Source organism: Mytilus edulis, chromosome 6 (genome assembly GCF_963676685.1).
Source record: "Mytilus edulis chromosome 6, xbMytEdul2.2, whole genome shotgun sequence".
NCBI classification, from domain to species: domain Eukaryota; kingdom Metazoa; phylum Mollusca; class Bivalvia; order Mytilida; family Mytilidae; genus Mytilus; species Mytilus edulis.
In genome coordinates, this window is record NC_092349.1 from 27,843,466 (window position 1) to 27,859,817 (window position 16,352).

At 33.5% G+C, this 16,352-nt stretch overlaps 2 long non-coding RNA genes across 2 annotated transcripts; one reads left to right on the top strand and one right to left on the bottom strand.

Moving 5' to 3' along the window:
• Positions 1-2,706: 2,706 nt before the first annotated feature.
• Positions 2,707-6,567, bottom strand: LOC139527454 (uncharacterized). The gene is made up of 3 exons (XR_011665363.1): positions 6,419-6,567; positions 3,982-4,140; positions 2,707-2,892 (listed from the first exon to the last, which is right to left on the bottom strand). It is a non-coding gene; the product is annotated as an uncharacterized lncRNA (long non-coding RNA).
• Positions 6,568-6,693: 126 nt separating this feature from the next.
• On the top strand, positions 6,694-11,993 carry LOC139527453 (uncharacterized). Its single transcript, XR_011665362.1, has 2 exons — positions 6,694-6,803; positions 11,454-11,993. It is a non-coding gene; the product is annotated as an uncharacterized lncRNA (long non-coding RNA).
• The last annotated feature ends 4,359 nt before the right edge of the window (positions 11,994-16,352 follow it).

Here is a 16,352-nt window from a genome sequence, read left to right on the forward strand (position 1 = left end):
TGAATAGACTTATTAAGAAGGGATATAATTACGATACTGTTGTCAAGTCATTAAAGATTGCATATTTTGGCGTTAATATTGAGTCACTGATAAGGTCTTTGCATCGGAACTAAACACATTTATTCAAAAAACAGTTGTTGGCATGACACGGGTTATGTTCTTCTCATATATGTTATGATGGTATGATACTAAACCCCTAACGGGAAGGATTGTGCCTGATGTTCATATGATGAAATCATAATCTTTCAGTCAGTTTAGTTGAAGTCTGGAGCTGGCATGTCAGTTAACTGCTAGTAGTCTGTTGTTATTTATGTATTATTGTCATTTTGTTTATTTTCTTTGGTTACATCTTCTGACATCAGACTCGGATTTCTCTTGAACTGAATTTTAATGTGCGTATTGTTATGCGTTTACTTTACTACATTGGTTAGAGGTATAGGGGGAGGGTTGAGATCTCACAAACATGTTTAACCCCGACGCATTTTTGCGCCTGTCCCAAGTCAGGAGCCTCTGGCCTTTGTTAGTCTTGTATTATTTTAATTTTAGTTTCTTGTGTACAATTTGGAAATTAGTATGGCGTTCATTATCACTGGACTAGTATATATTTGTTTAGGGGCCAGCTGAAGGACGCCTCCGGGTGCGGGAATTTCTCGCTACATTGAAGACCTGTTGGTGACCCTCTGCTGTTGTTTTTTATTTGGGCGGGTTGTTGTCTCTTTGACACATTCCCCATTTCCATTCTCAATTTTATTCTATAGCGCTAACCTTCTCACTTTAATGACAGTCTCATCAAATTCCGTTATATTTACATTGATGTAAAAGACACCTACTTTATGTGTTACGAGTAATATCATCGTAAAACAAATTTAATCCTGGTATCTATGATGAGTTTATTTGGAATATAAAAGGAGAGAAACTACCAAAATTGACATTATATTTTCAATGGACCAAGGACCTTAAATAAAAAGATCCTACACTACCAATAATTTACCCATACTTTTTTGGTACATTTCTACCCTCGTGCATATCAGTACTGTTAGGAAAGACTGAAAACTTATAATGTTATACTTTCAATGAAATCAGTACTGATTTTGTCAGTACTGTTTCAGTACTGATTTTGACAGTACTGTTTCAGTACTGATTTTGACAGTACTGTTTTAGTACTGATTTTGACAGTACTGTTTTAGTACTGATTTTGACAGTACTGTTTCAGTACTGATTTTGTCAGTACTGTTTTAGTACTGATTTTGACAGTACTGTTTTAGTACTGATTTTGACAGTACTGTTTCAGTACTGATTTTGACAGTACTGTTTTAGTACTGATTTTGACAGTACTGATTTCGTCAGTAATGATTCAGTACTGATTTCGTAAGTAGTGTTTCGTTACTAATTTCTTCAGTACTGTTTCATTATAACACTTTTTAAATCAGACTGTATCTTTATAGTGATGCCTAGTTGTTTTGTATATTTAGGGTGGGTTAATAGTTCTCTTTGACACTTACCCCATTTCCATTCATTTTCTATATCGTGACATGTTAATGTTTTCGTTATGTTTTTTTTTATTTCCCTGATTTTTGTTGTCCTGAAGTGGTTCAGCTTTAGATTCAGCTCTTCGACAGTTACTTTAGCTTTTTTTTTTTTAAATATTCTGGCTTTATGTCATATTTATTGTCAGAATTTCATCTCGTGTGGTCTACAAGGTTCATGTTTTTAATACTTATTAATACTTCTATTTGACAATACCATATTACATGTATTTATATCTTGCTTGAGTCAAATCAGAACATATTGAACATTGGAACTCGATATATTACTTTTGAGAAGATGGGTGGATGGATTGATGTTATGTGATCCAGTGGCAAGTTAAGTGCAGGAAGAGGACATGATACTCAGATATAAATACAATGTAATTAACATATTTTGTACAGAACTAGACCAATAATGCACTGAGCTCCTTTTTAACATGCTAGTTCACCACAAGGAGAGAATCTGCTATAAGACATGTCCCCCTACATGAACCGGTACCTTCAGACTGAACAGTGTATGTTTTTCTCCTTTTACTGTGAGCTGAGCGAATATTCAGAATACGACCACTTGTTTTAGTCTAACTTCTCATAAATAAATTTCCAATCATAATTATGCTCATTGTAAGATTTTTAATGGTTAAATACATTTATTGACAGATTTCTTTTTTTTTTGTATACATTAATCATGCTGCAATTTCATTCACTTGTAATGAGTGTATTGTGAATAGTAACTTAAATACATGTATGCATAACTCTTGTACTCTTTCCTATAAAACTGCACAGCGTATTTTACGAAAATAATATATGAAATTTGGTGTTACAATATTTAGGCATCCCGTTAACGAGGAGTTGAAAGGGTGAGAACTACATTACTCAGTATAGCATGTTCACATGAGGACTGATGACTTTCAGAAACTCTTGGTTTGTAGTTCCTCAGAAATCTCTGATTGATTTGAATCTTACAGACATACAAACAGAGGAACATTTTGTAAAATAAGCATAAAAATTTAAAGAAAGATTTGCAACAGACTGAATAATGTCTGACGGAGGTCATTTGGTACATAATTAACCTTTTTGATTTTTGAACATATATTGTTTGCTTTTCAAAATTAATTTTTATTGACTGAATAAAACAAGATGAAGAACTCAATTTTTTGTTCTATCTTCTTTTCAACTGCAATAACTTCCATCGAAATACAATAAACAGTAATCTTAAGAATGAACAGCATTAAAAAGTTTAAAAAAATGTGTTTTTCTCTCTCTCAATTTAATGGGTTTTTTTTAATAACTGTTTCATAATTCTGCTTCAATGTTATTTTCCATTGCTCTTCCTATGCATGTGATATATATCTTTGCCAACTTGTTTCTGGAAAGGAAAAAGTGGATTATAACATTTATCATTTTGTTAAAGTCCAATAATAAGATTAAACATAGGTCAACCATGACATAATGTGAATCAGTGTACATGCATTGCTAAAGGTGGTATAACGTTAATTATACAAGGTTTATATTATACAGGGAGAAAAATGAAAGAAAAGAATGGAACAATGTTTGATTTACCTACTTGAAAACTGGCCTTGAAGTCATTAAACTTTCGAGTCAGTTATTTACTCAAACTCCAAAATCAACAAATCAACCAATCAAAATGCTGGATTTCAATTTTCGACCACGATTTTTTTCTCTCCGGGCACTGAGAAAATTTTGTATGACTTCAGGGCCTGATCTTATACGATTTGGAGAAGAATTTTAGCGTCCCAAGTCTGGGTTCATGGCAAATGTCCATGTTTTCAATACGGGCTGCACTTTTTACAATACGGTATGGGTTTTCTCATTGTTGAAGTCTGCACAGTTGTATATTATTGTTCACATTCACATCGTCTCAAATTTGGTGGATAGTTGTCTCAGTGACAATCCTACAACTTTTTATCATTTTATACATATGCAGTAGTTCTAAAATCAAATAAAAGTAATCTTTTTGTGATATTTTTCATTATTAGTACCAGTGGCAATTCTCATTATAATAAATTACTATCTTTTAAATCTGTTATTCGGTTACAGAGAAGGAGATCTTTGTTTATATTTCCTTTAGGTTCCTAAGTTCAACTATGTCCTGCTGTAACACTCTGACATCTTTGGATCGGCAACAAAACACATATGTATTAATATAATCTGATTATTCGAGCACAATATCAATGCAATCTGTGAAACAGTTAAATGAGAGGTTGTGTGTACGGATATGTACTTCCCGTAGACTTCTTTGTTAACTTTAATGATATCTTTCAATTGTTGAAGAATGTATTTCTACTCTTTATTTTTTTGAACTTGCTCGTTGTTGGTTTGTTGTCATATGAACACACTACAACATTTCATGATATTGAAATAAAATTATAGGAATAACTGCAAATACTTACTTTAAAAAAATCATAATTGAGTGTAAAACTATATATATACCTACCTTTTCAAATTATTTCAATGTTCTACTGTCACCTTTCATACCAGTTCTATCTCTATCTCATATTTTATCTGTTCATGACAATTTTTAGTCGTTGATCTAAAACATTATTTTCCTCATAGACTTAGTCTTTGTGTTCTGGTGGGATCCATTTTTAGATACCTATAACAATAGATCATACTGCATCAAATACTTTGCATGCATTTATAAAAAGTTGTTATTCCCAACATGCATGTTATGGTATTAATTATGGACGTAACACTTTGTAAATTATCCTTTGAAAAAATACACCATGAGATAAAGATTGTATCGATGATTTACAAAATTCTGTAAAGTGGTTCAGGAGTTATTGATGACACTTACGTGGGACATAAGGACAAGATATGTTCCATATGTGAACACATTCTCACTAAGAAAATGTCACCAGAAGTGCAAGTCTGTCATCACAACGGATAATGTTCATGTGATACAGTAAAAACAGTAAAACCATTGGTAGTAAAATTGTGCGTGATGTTTAATTTTCAACAAATGTAAGATTGGTCACCTTTAATCGGATGCCTCATATAGCATGTATAGAAAGAGAGTGCCATGATCTCTGCGGGTTAATAACTATTGCAACAACTCTTCGAGAGGCCGTCGGTGGCCTTTTGTCTGAATATGCAGCAGGGCAAATTCCTGTCCACCTTCAATATGCTTTCATTGTCCAGTGGCAGTCCAAGTTTTATTGACCTTCTTTCACCCCAGATGACATCTTTTACAGGACTTACCTATTGTACTTATTTAACAATTGTTTTGAACATGCATGTAATATTTGCCACTGGACATTAAGCAAATTTTTAATACATGTACTCTATTATGTTATTATTTTGAGGAATCTCAGTAGGATAATTTTAAACTATGGGGATTATCCTCTTGAAATATAAATATTATTCATACAAAGTATCGCTCAATAATTATGTGTCGGATTACTAGTATTCATGTGTCGGTCCAATTGGTCGTCGGACTAATAGGGCGTCAGGCTATTGGGGTGTCGGACCAATATGGTGTCCGAACAGAAAGATTTAAAAGGCAAAAAAAAATTAAAAAAATGTGCAACTTATAAAAGGGTCTGGTCTGGAAGTGGTTTCTTCATTTCTGTATTCTGTAATATTCTATATCATTTTTCACTTTTTATTATTAATTTTGCCTGTTATTCTCTTTTCTTCATATTCAAGCACCACACTATTATCGATTCTTCATTGCTTCTGTCTACTTTATAACAACAATGGGAATAATATGACAGCCAGCCAAATAGGACATTGAAAAATTGTCTGTTTTCTGTTTCTTGGTTTATTCTTGCTTGTCGTTGGAGGCAAACTTTGTCTTTCTGTCTCTTTAGTTTGTGTGCATTATAATAAATTAAACGAATGTAACACAAATTTGCCATCTTAAAACAAATTTGCTGAACATTGCGTCTGTTATTTAATCTATTTTTATCAGAAGGAAAAAACTAAGATTAAATATAATCAACAGAAGTATAAAAAACTATGAACTAAGTCTTTGAAGTTAGATGCATGATTTTTGTTATTAGTTGTTAGTGGCTTTGAACTAGCTGTCAGTAACTACAAGTACTCTCAGATCTGTATTTAGTGACTTTTTTGTTGAGTAACGGTAACGTCCATTATCTTTTTGTTACTGAGATGCATTTCTATTTGCATTCATCTGTTATTTAAAGTTAAATAAGCCTTTTTCAACTGAATTTTATAGTTTGTTGTTATGTAGTACTATTACAACTCTGTTCCAGGTTTAGGGGGAAGACCCTAGCATGTTTAACCTCACCACATTCTGTATATATGTTCCTGTCCGAAGTCAGGAGCCTGTAATTCAGTGGTTGTTGTTTGTTGGTGTGTTACATATTCATTGTTCTTTCATTTTTGTACATGAATAAGAACGTTAGTTTTCTTGTTTGAATTCGTTGACATTTGTCATTTTGGTGCCATTTTTAGCTGACTATGCGATATGGCTTTGCTCATTATTGATGGCCGTATGGTGACGTATATTTGTTAATTTCTGGTCATCTGATCTGTTGTGGAGAGTTGTGATTATTCCGCTCATTTTGGGTGCCATGATTGGCAAATAAAATATATGTTGTTGCTGTTGTTGTTGTGTCGTTGGCAATAATACGGCATCTTTTTTTATAAACAAATATATATATATATAATCGAATGTTCTGTTCCCCTATGAACCACATAAATTTTAACTAAATTCTTGAAGGGAAAGACATTGTTTTGTATAAATGTCAACAGAATATAGAATTTTGTGTCAACAGAATACAAAATCAACATTCTGTATTCTGTTGACACAGTATACAGAATGTTGATTCCGGCAAAATATATGATCTGACAGGATGCTCACGGAATAAAACTTGTGATGGAAGAACACATACATTTGTAAAACATACATGAACAATAGCAATCCGTAGATGATTCGAAAAGGATCCGCCATCTCCGACTTGTCGTTACAATCGTCTCTTTCTGTAACTTTAAGACTTTCTGCAAGTGGCTGGTAAACCGATATTTTCTCTACTGTATTTCTGTATTCTATCCTTCCCGGCTGATCTGCTGTTGTCTCAAATTTTGCCGTTGATGTTATTATCGTAATCACAAAAGCGCGTCAATATGGAACATACAATTGCCTATTGTAAAACGTTTATGTGATTGGATTTACACATGACGTCATTCATTGTTTACAAACGTTATTTTTGCACTCGCACTGACATTTCAACAGTTCAACAGTTCAAACTTCTTCTGGATTGAATACCACAATGGGATTGAAGGTAGATCAAGGTATAGTAGTACATTGAATATTTTAAAACTGAGAAAAGTGTAGCAAAGCTAATTCAAAACATATTACGTTAGTTAAAAAAGCAGAATGCGCGTTACACAGTGGCGGACCCCTGGGGTTCCGGGGGTGGGAACACCAAATTATTTTGGACGTTCAATGCATTATTCTATATAATACTACTTAAAATATTTTATTTCCCCCATTTTTTCGCTATAATTATGAAATCTTTAGGCGACTGAGTTGGAACCCCCCTTTTTCCTTTTATCCCGAGTGTTTGGAACCACAGGGACTGTAAGTGCCTGTGTTTGGAACCCTCTTTTAAAACAATGGGTGGATCCGCCTCTGGTTACAGAACTTTCTGTAAATGTTAAAATAGGTATAAAATCGCGGGTTGTTTTGGATATATACATATTATTACTTCTTCGCCAAACCTTATTAAATAGATTATAGTATTAATATTTGTCAAATTGATATTTGTGAAATGATCAGCCTGACTTTCTAAACATATGATTGGATAAAGGGAGGTGCGGTACACCCCTCGGCGTAAGAAGGGGGAGGGGTCCGAAGGTTTGACCCCTTTTTAACGATAAATGCATCATAAATTTGAAAAGGGAAATCTATTTGGAAACCCTATCTCCAGATTTGGAACCCCCTTTTAAAAATGTGTTTCCTATTTTGACAGGATTTTTTTTTATAGGGCACAATGCTTCATTTAGTTTGGGAAACATTTTAATATATAAGTCCTAGGTGCCTACAAAATTATTTCATCTCGCCACATTGACTGCTGTGTTTGTTGCTGTTCAGTTGTTGCTGCATATATTTATATTTTATATATAAGTGATCTCGTTTGAAATGATTTTACAACAACATTTCTGTTACTTCTGGGTTTTTTTAATATTTTTTTGCATACTATGCGATCTGGGCAATGCGATACATGGGTTTGCTCATTGTGCATTTGATGTGGTAAAAATCAGGGGCGGATCCCGGATTTTTGAAAGGGGGCGAAGTTATTAAATTTTGCCGAGCGGAGCGAGTCGGAAATTTTTTGGGACCTTTTTTGGGCTAAAAAACCCATAAAATAAGTGTTTTATTAAGTGCACTATTTAAACGGTTCCTGGCTTGGGGCATGCATACTTTATAGTTGCTGTAGGGTAAGGGTTGGACATTTTTTATGCTGTATTATCCCTATTAATTGTCTATCATAAAATGATAGTATTGATCCAAAGCTATGTACTGATATATTTGATGTAGGACTTGTCAGTATAAAATAGACATGGAAATTTGATGAAATTTACAATACGACCAACACGAGTTAAAAAAGACAAACAAGCAGTTTTTATCAAAATGTTTGATCGATATGTTTCACCCAACATAACTTAGGGAACCGAAGTGAGGGGTTCCAAATCCACCATAGACTACGAAAGTGTCTGAAATGACAACGAAGTTATGAATGACGGTCAACAAATGGAGACATAAAAGTCACACCCAGTAGGCAGGTTGCATGCAGTCTGGTCTTGAAAAAAGTATTCAATATATATAAGTCCGGCAAAACAGACATTCCAGTCAGACATGCAAACCCCGGCCACAAAAATATACGCCCGTTTTTATTCATCATGTTCATTTTATGCTAAATATTTTTGTTGGAAATTTTAGTTTTTAATAGCAAAAAAGTGGACAAGACTATTGTTTTCAATCCAGATACGGCCAAAATTTTTGTTTAAGTCAAGAATCAGTCATTTTTTTTTCTCTCAAATATCTCAGACTGCCTCCTCAAATCAAATGGTTCGTACCTGAGACTTGAAATCTTTCTAGAGCTTATACTGACTGGGGATCATTATTCAATTTGTTAAACATGTTTTCGTAGGTAAATAATATTGTGGAACTTTTTTTTCATGAGAGTGTTAAAGTCTATAGAGTATTTACCATTACTTTCTGTTTAGTGGAATAGTGAAATAGAAGTCAATATACGTTCTTGCTCAATCCTGTGTCGCTTTGAAGGTTTCCTGATTGTCATGACAACCTCAGCCTAAGCAATGTGTATAACTGTAATTTGAATTTCAAAATGACCGAGTGCCGTTTTTTCAACGCACTGGTCAACTCCACCATATATATAGCAAATCACATGACTTTGACAATCAGTAAATACCGGCCAGCGAAAAATGTCTTTATAAGTAGAGAATTGTCGTATAAAAATTAAATACTCGGGAAATGGCAAAGTTCACGAAGTCTAGTCTGATTAATCATTTTACAAAAAAAAAAAAAAAAAAAAAGTCCGAGCAAAAGGGGGGGGGGGGGGGCGTACGCCCTCTCCGCCCCCCTCTGAATCCGCCACTGAAAATCATTCAAGTCTTCCTATTTTTATATTGTAAATAAAGATGTCTGTGAAATATTTAAATTTCTATTTTATTTTGGTACTGGCTATGGTTACATTGAAATGTAACAGTCGTAAAAAAGTTATTGTTACAATGAAGTTTAGGCTATATCGCCGGAATGCAGACCTAGGGTTGACTAAGGAACTACATAGAATACTTACGAGTGTAACAATGATATTTATGTCTACGGTTACATTGTGTTATTGTTACGTAAATGCACTCAAATGAAAAATTATTTTTTACAATATTTTATACATTTTTTTTATTCTAATTTGATTGTCAGTGTACACACAACCAGTATGTTGTTTCAGTCCGATGCATTTTTGGCCCGGTGTAACCACTCTCAGTGGCGGATCCAGAAATTTACATGAGTGGGGGCCCACTGACTGACCTAAGAGGGGACCGGCTCCAGTCACGCTTCAATAATTCCCCTATATAAGCAACCAAATTTTGCCCCCCCCCCCTAAATCCACCTCTGACTCTAGGCAGCCCTCACAAACGAGTAATTGGGGTCGATGGGTTGGTGGCTCAGTGTTGTATTAATATATAAGAAGATGTGGTATAACTGCCAATGAGAAAAGTCTCCTGTTCATATAAGTCGTAATTTGTAGAAGTAAACCATTATAGGTCAAAGTACGGTCTTCAATACCGTGCCTGCATGGGCTCTCACCGAACAGCAAGGTGTAAAGGGCCCCAAAAGTGACTAGTTTAAAACCATTCAAACTTGAAAACCAACTACTGAATACCAAACTCCTGACGTAAGACAATAACCTTTTTGTATTGTTACAATCTCAAAAAACGTGTCCGATAATTTAAGAATGTGTCCGGTTAAAAACGCCAGAATATTTCAAAACTCATATACCCCCAATGATACTCTGTAAAGTAAAAACGCAATTCAATATTAATGGTGTGGGATACGATAGAACCCGTATTGTTCGGTTGGATTGTAAATGATTAGAAAAAAAAGTCGAAGCAGGTGCCAAAAAAAAATCTGGAGGAAAGGTTTAGTAATCCGTACAGACAAATGTCCAAGGCATGCTACACTGTGCACGCTTTCTTCTGCTTGCAGACACAGACTACAGGTCTGGTTTAAAAAAAAATTGCACAATAAAAAGTTATTTTTATTTGAAGCGCTTTAATTTATGATTTTCTTTATCAATATGATTATTATCATTATAAAGTTCAGACAGAGGTACTTCACAATTTAGAAAACTAATACATCATGTATATTTTATATTGTATTATCTTCCCGGTGCTTGACCACGTTTACTGTATGTCATTGATAAACATTAGTTTGTTCAGCATAGGTAATTCATAACAAGTACAACTGCAGGCTAAGTTTACAACACATAATTTACTATTGATTACTTAATGTCCAGTGGCAAATATGTCATGCGTATTTAGAAAAAAAACCCATTAACATTGCATTTAATAAGTTTTGTAAAGTTTAAATCATCGTTTATAAATAGAAAGTAAATTCTATTGTTTTAATATTATACGGTGATGCCTATAAATGTCTTTTTACAAAATGTATGTATATGAGGGTACTGCTCGACCGGCGTCCCGCAGAAGTGGTTTCGCCATTGCAATTTGACATGTTTATCAAATCATTGACGCGTTTTGGAGGAATCGGACACGTTTCTGTGTGCTACCATGGATAGATGTATAACATCTCTGGCTAGGTGCTACATATATGACTATGTACGATAAATTTTCAATTAAATTAAATTTCCACTTCAATCTATTAAACATTAATGTACTTTTGTATAAAGTAGTTAGTATGATATTTAAATGTCTTTCGTCGTTGTTTCACGGATCTTATTATAAAGAGCACATAAATAGACCGATGGTTAAAGCTACACGTGTATGAAATACTTGCCACTGGCAAACACCAATACTTTGATGATGATGAATTAAATTATCATATTTTCCTCTTTTTTTTTTTATTTAGAAACAAATTTCAACTTTGATTGATTATAATATATACATGTAGTATCAGAAGTCCAGTCCATTAGTGATTACTGGACTTATGGTAGTATATAAAGTAATAAGTAAATTTTGATGTCATACCATTCCCTTCCATAATTGTGCATTCTTTTTATTTTTACATAACACAGAAATGAGGAAAGTTTTAACATAAGAAAATTTATTGTAGCCTAGACCTGTTGGTGACCTTCTGCTGTTGTTTTTTATTTGGTCGGGTTGTTGTCTCTTTGACACATTCCCCATATCCATTCTCAATTTTATTATTTATAAATTCATTACATTTTCTTTCCTCAGAATGATTAACAGCAATGGAGACAGGAGCAGACATGGGAATGTTCGATGTGAAAATTGAAGACCTATAAACAAAATGATGTATCAATATGGCACTCATCAGAAAAAAAAACCCCAACATTTAATCATGAACCATTGAATCCTGAGTTTCGTACAATTACCAAAACATTAAAGGTGGATGCTTATAATGAGCTCATATTAGAACTAAAGTGTCCTCTTGAATTACCACTGTACATGTAAAAAGACACATCATATCCGGGACTGAATTGAGGAAAAGAGCCAGGAAACTGACATTCAACAAAGCATTCCAAAGAAAAGATGGCATAGGGGGAGAGCAATGAAACATGATACATGCAAAATTAATTGTTTCTTGATTGTTTTATTTATGAGCTTTAAAGGGTCATAAAATAACCAAGGGGCATGAAAATGACAGAGATTTTTGCCACAAACTTCACATGTTGGTATGACATTGAATGTTTTATTATATATTAAAAAATGGTTATGAAAAGAAATTCCAGTTATGATTAAAAATAAGGTAATCGAGACATTGTTTTGTGTTGATTATAATGCATTGCCTAACATAGTAACATATGACTGCATTAATTACAACATATTTTAAGCAATAGCAAAATACCAAAAAATGAACAGTATTGAAGATTCTAATCTTGTTTGATATATATATAAATTATGCGCTATTATACAATTGATACTGTATAATATCAGCCTCGAACCACAGTGAGAATCTTCCTGATGTCGAGTGCGTATTATTTTTATAAACACTGAAAGACAGTCACAATCAAAATCAAGAAGTAAGCAAAGAATTACAAAACGAAAGGGCATTTACAACAACACATTGAAAAATACATATATAAAAACAACACGAACTCCATTAAAAACCGGGAGTGAATTCAGGTGCTCCTAATGCGTATTATTTTTATAAACACTGAAAGACAGTCACAACCAAAATCAAGAAGTAAGCAAAGAATCACAAAACAAAAGGGCATTTACAACAACACTTTGAAAAATACATAAAAGACAACACGAACTCCATTAAAAACTGGTAGTGAATTCAGGTGCTCCTAATGGGTAAAATCCGATAAACTGCTTATCTTGCTTCATTTCTGTTGTTTTCTCCTTCGCTTCAATAGTTTTTCGATAGACGAGAGTAAGCTTGATAATTTTCCTTGGTCATGTTCACGTCGCTAAAAAAAATCTGCGCAGCAAGGTGATATAGTCAAAGAGAAAAACGTAACCAGCTAAAAAAGGATAATAATAATATTGTTACAGAATTATCAAACCTAATATATTTGGATACCAATTGTACTGAGATGCACATTGTAAAAACTTCTCTGATGATTAACACTTAATCAGAGATATCTACAAAAGATACAAAATATGCCACAAATTATTATATAGCATACTATACTTACCGAGTTTAAAAGTTTTCAGTTCCAAATATTTTTTGAAACAATACACATTCAAGTTAAAAAGATTAACAACACCAAATCTACTGAAACAGTACTGAAAATAACAATACCGAAATAGTACTGTCAACATCAGTACTGAAACAGTACTGACAAAATCAGTACTGAAACAGTACTGTCAAAATCAGTACTAAAACAGTACTGACAAAATCAGTACTGAAACAGTACTGTCAAAATCAGTACTAAAACAGTACTGTCAAAATCAGTACTGAAACAGTACTGTCAAAATCAGTACTAAAACAGTACTGACAAAATCAGTACTGAAACAGTACTGTCAAAATCAGTACTAAAACAGTACTGTCAAAATCAGTACTGAAACAGTACTGTCAAAATCAGTACTAAAACAGTACTGTCAAAATCAGTACTGAAACAGTACTGACAAAATCAGTACTGATTTCATTGAAAGTATAACATTATAAGTTTTCAGTCTTTCCTAACAGTACTGATATGCACGAGGGTAGAAATGTACCAAAAAAGTATGGGTAAATTATTGGTAGTGTAGGGCTCTATCACTTGTTGATTACTAGCTACATGTTCCTCTAAATAAAATACAGAAGGGGAAATAACTCGTATATTGAGACTGCATATTGCTTCGAACTAATGAGAATAATATCTTGAAGATGTAACGAGCAATTTGGAGAAAAAAATTGTCGGTTTCATTCACGGTAGCTTATTATATAAAGAGAAGTAATAACAGGAAAAACAGTGTTCGGAAAGATAACTATTCCAAAAAAAGTGCTCAGTCATACAGGATGAAACAAAACACACAATCATTGTTCGATATCATATGTAAAATATCTTAACGACATGTTGCGACACAAAAATAACTGTGCAGGAAACAAATATGGAGGAAGAATACAGGATACAGACAAACTGGAAATGCAAAATAATGGCCAAGTTGATACCCAGACCTCAATCAGATCGAACATGTATGGGATTTGCTGAACCGACGCTTCCGTAAAAATCCAGGACTGTAAATAAACTATGCATACTCTTAACTGTGAATTTATGCTGATTCATCATTTCCCAAATTTAAAAATAAATGAAAATGCATTAAAAAGGGAATGAAATAAAACTCCAAAACGGCAAATTCAAAAGATATTATATGGAATGCTAAACGCTGCAAATCCGTCATCTATGCACGTGGAGCATGTACGTTATAATGATTTTGCATAAAACTATACCAATTTAGACACTTGGACCCTACTGCACTCCATATAAAAAAATGCTTATTGAATGGGAGTGATAAACATTCGTTTTGCTTCTGACTTTTCATAGTTCCGTTTTGTTATTAAAATCATATTTTTTTGTAATAAAATAAAATTATAATTTGTTGCAATTTTTTTTGGCTCAGTATATATCACAAAATCTCATATAATCAGGTTTAAAAAGCATTTAATCATTCTTCATATAAATGTATTCTAATCTATTTTAAAAATGATGAATGTAAAATTTGATTTTTAGAAAAAACCTTCATTCTAAGAATTAGATTTATGATATTAATTAGCAGTAGTTCAACACATGAATTGAGGACAACTATGTAATATTTACGACATTTTCAAGATGTAAATCAATAAAAAAAAAAGATTATATGGAATTTTCCAAACTGTGTAAATTTTTGGCTATATATACTATTTACACCACTGGGTCGATGCAACTGCTGGTGGACGTTTCATCCCCGAGGGTATGACCAGCCCAGTAGTCAACATTTCGGTGTTGACATGAATATCAATAATGTGGTCATTTCTGTAAATTTCATGTTTACAAAACTTTGAATTTTTCGAAAAACTAAGGATTTTCTTATCCCAGGCAAAGATTACCTCAGCCGTATTTGACACAACTTTTTAGAATTTTGGATCCTCAATGCTCTTCAACTTTGTACTTCTTTGGCTTTATAAATATTTTGATATGAGCGTGACTAATGAGTCTGATGAAGACGAAACGCACGTCTGGCGTACTTAATTATAATCCTGATAACTATTACACCACTTGGTCGATGTCACTGCTGGTGAACATTTCGGTGTTGACATGAATATCAATAATGTGGTCATTTTTGTAAATTTCCTGTTTACAAAACTTTGATTAAAAAAAAAAACCAGATGGATTTTCTTATCCTTCAACTTTGTACTTCTTTGGCTTTATTAATATTTTGACATGAGCGTCACACATGGGTCTTATGTAGACGAAACGCGAGTCTGGCGTACTTAATTATAAGTACAAAATTGAACCTGACCCTTTTTCGTTTGAAAGAAACTTATTTTGATCATTCAGAAGCTTCATATTTTCTTAACACTAGAACGTGACTAAAAAGTTCAATTGGTTTCACAGAATTATCTACATGTATTGTTATGTACCTCTATCGTAGAGTAATTGTATAGGACACACAATAAGGCTTAGAAATAAGAACGTCTACTTGCAATGATACTTGTATTGGAACCCTGAATAGCAGCGGTAGCGAAAACACCTCAAGTGCAACTCTTAACATTATGGGGGACCCCCAAATGAATTTAATTACAATAAAATGAAAATAAATTATGAAAATTTCACTTTGAATTACTGTCTCTGAAAAATATAAAACTTTGAATATCTTTAACTGTCTTTGATAATGAGCACGAATAAAATAAAATTATTTATGTAATAAAGCACGAACAGTTAACAGTCCATAAAATTATACGATAGTCTCATTTGGTCCACATTTTTATCTTTTCCTTTTTGCATCCGTCTTCGCTCGTCTGGCGGGTAGTATTTCATCACACGTTAGGACATCATAACTTGGTTGATTGTAAGTCAAATAAAACATGCAAAAAATGTCATAAGCGTCATCACACGAGTTATGTAAGGATAATGCACAAGTAGATAAAGAAGAAAGTGTGAACGTAAGTACCATTCAACACAACGCGAAGGAAACGGACACAATTTTACATTAACAAGCAACCACGAATGTCATGCTCAAAACCGCAATAAATCCTGTAAGTTCAGGACTACAATCTTTAGATGCCAACATTTTTTTTATGAGGGCGCACATAGGTCGTTCATCACAGAAGACTTAGCCGCTAAATTGCAGTTATCAATAACTGGCACAGAAAGTTTAAATTTATCCGGGTTCGGGGACATCGCAGAAAGTACGAAAATAAGACCCTTAAAAGCTGCAACTATTTATTTGCTCACAGACGAAGGAAAAGTGCCGATCAGAGTATTGATCGTACCGGAAATCGCCGCACAACTCAAAACCTACATCCTCAAAGCTGCTAAAGTATCGTACTTATCCGAGATTAAACTCGCATATCCAGTAACCGCGAACGACAATTTCCAAGTCTTGGTACTCGTGGGAGCCGACTACTATTGGTCAATTATCGCAAACCATATCATTAGAGGTGAGGGACCTACTGCCGTGAAATCAAAAATAGGTTATCTACTG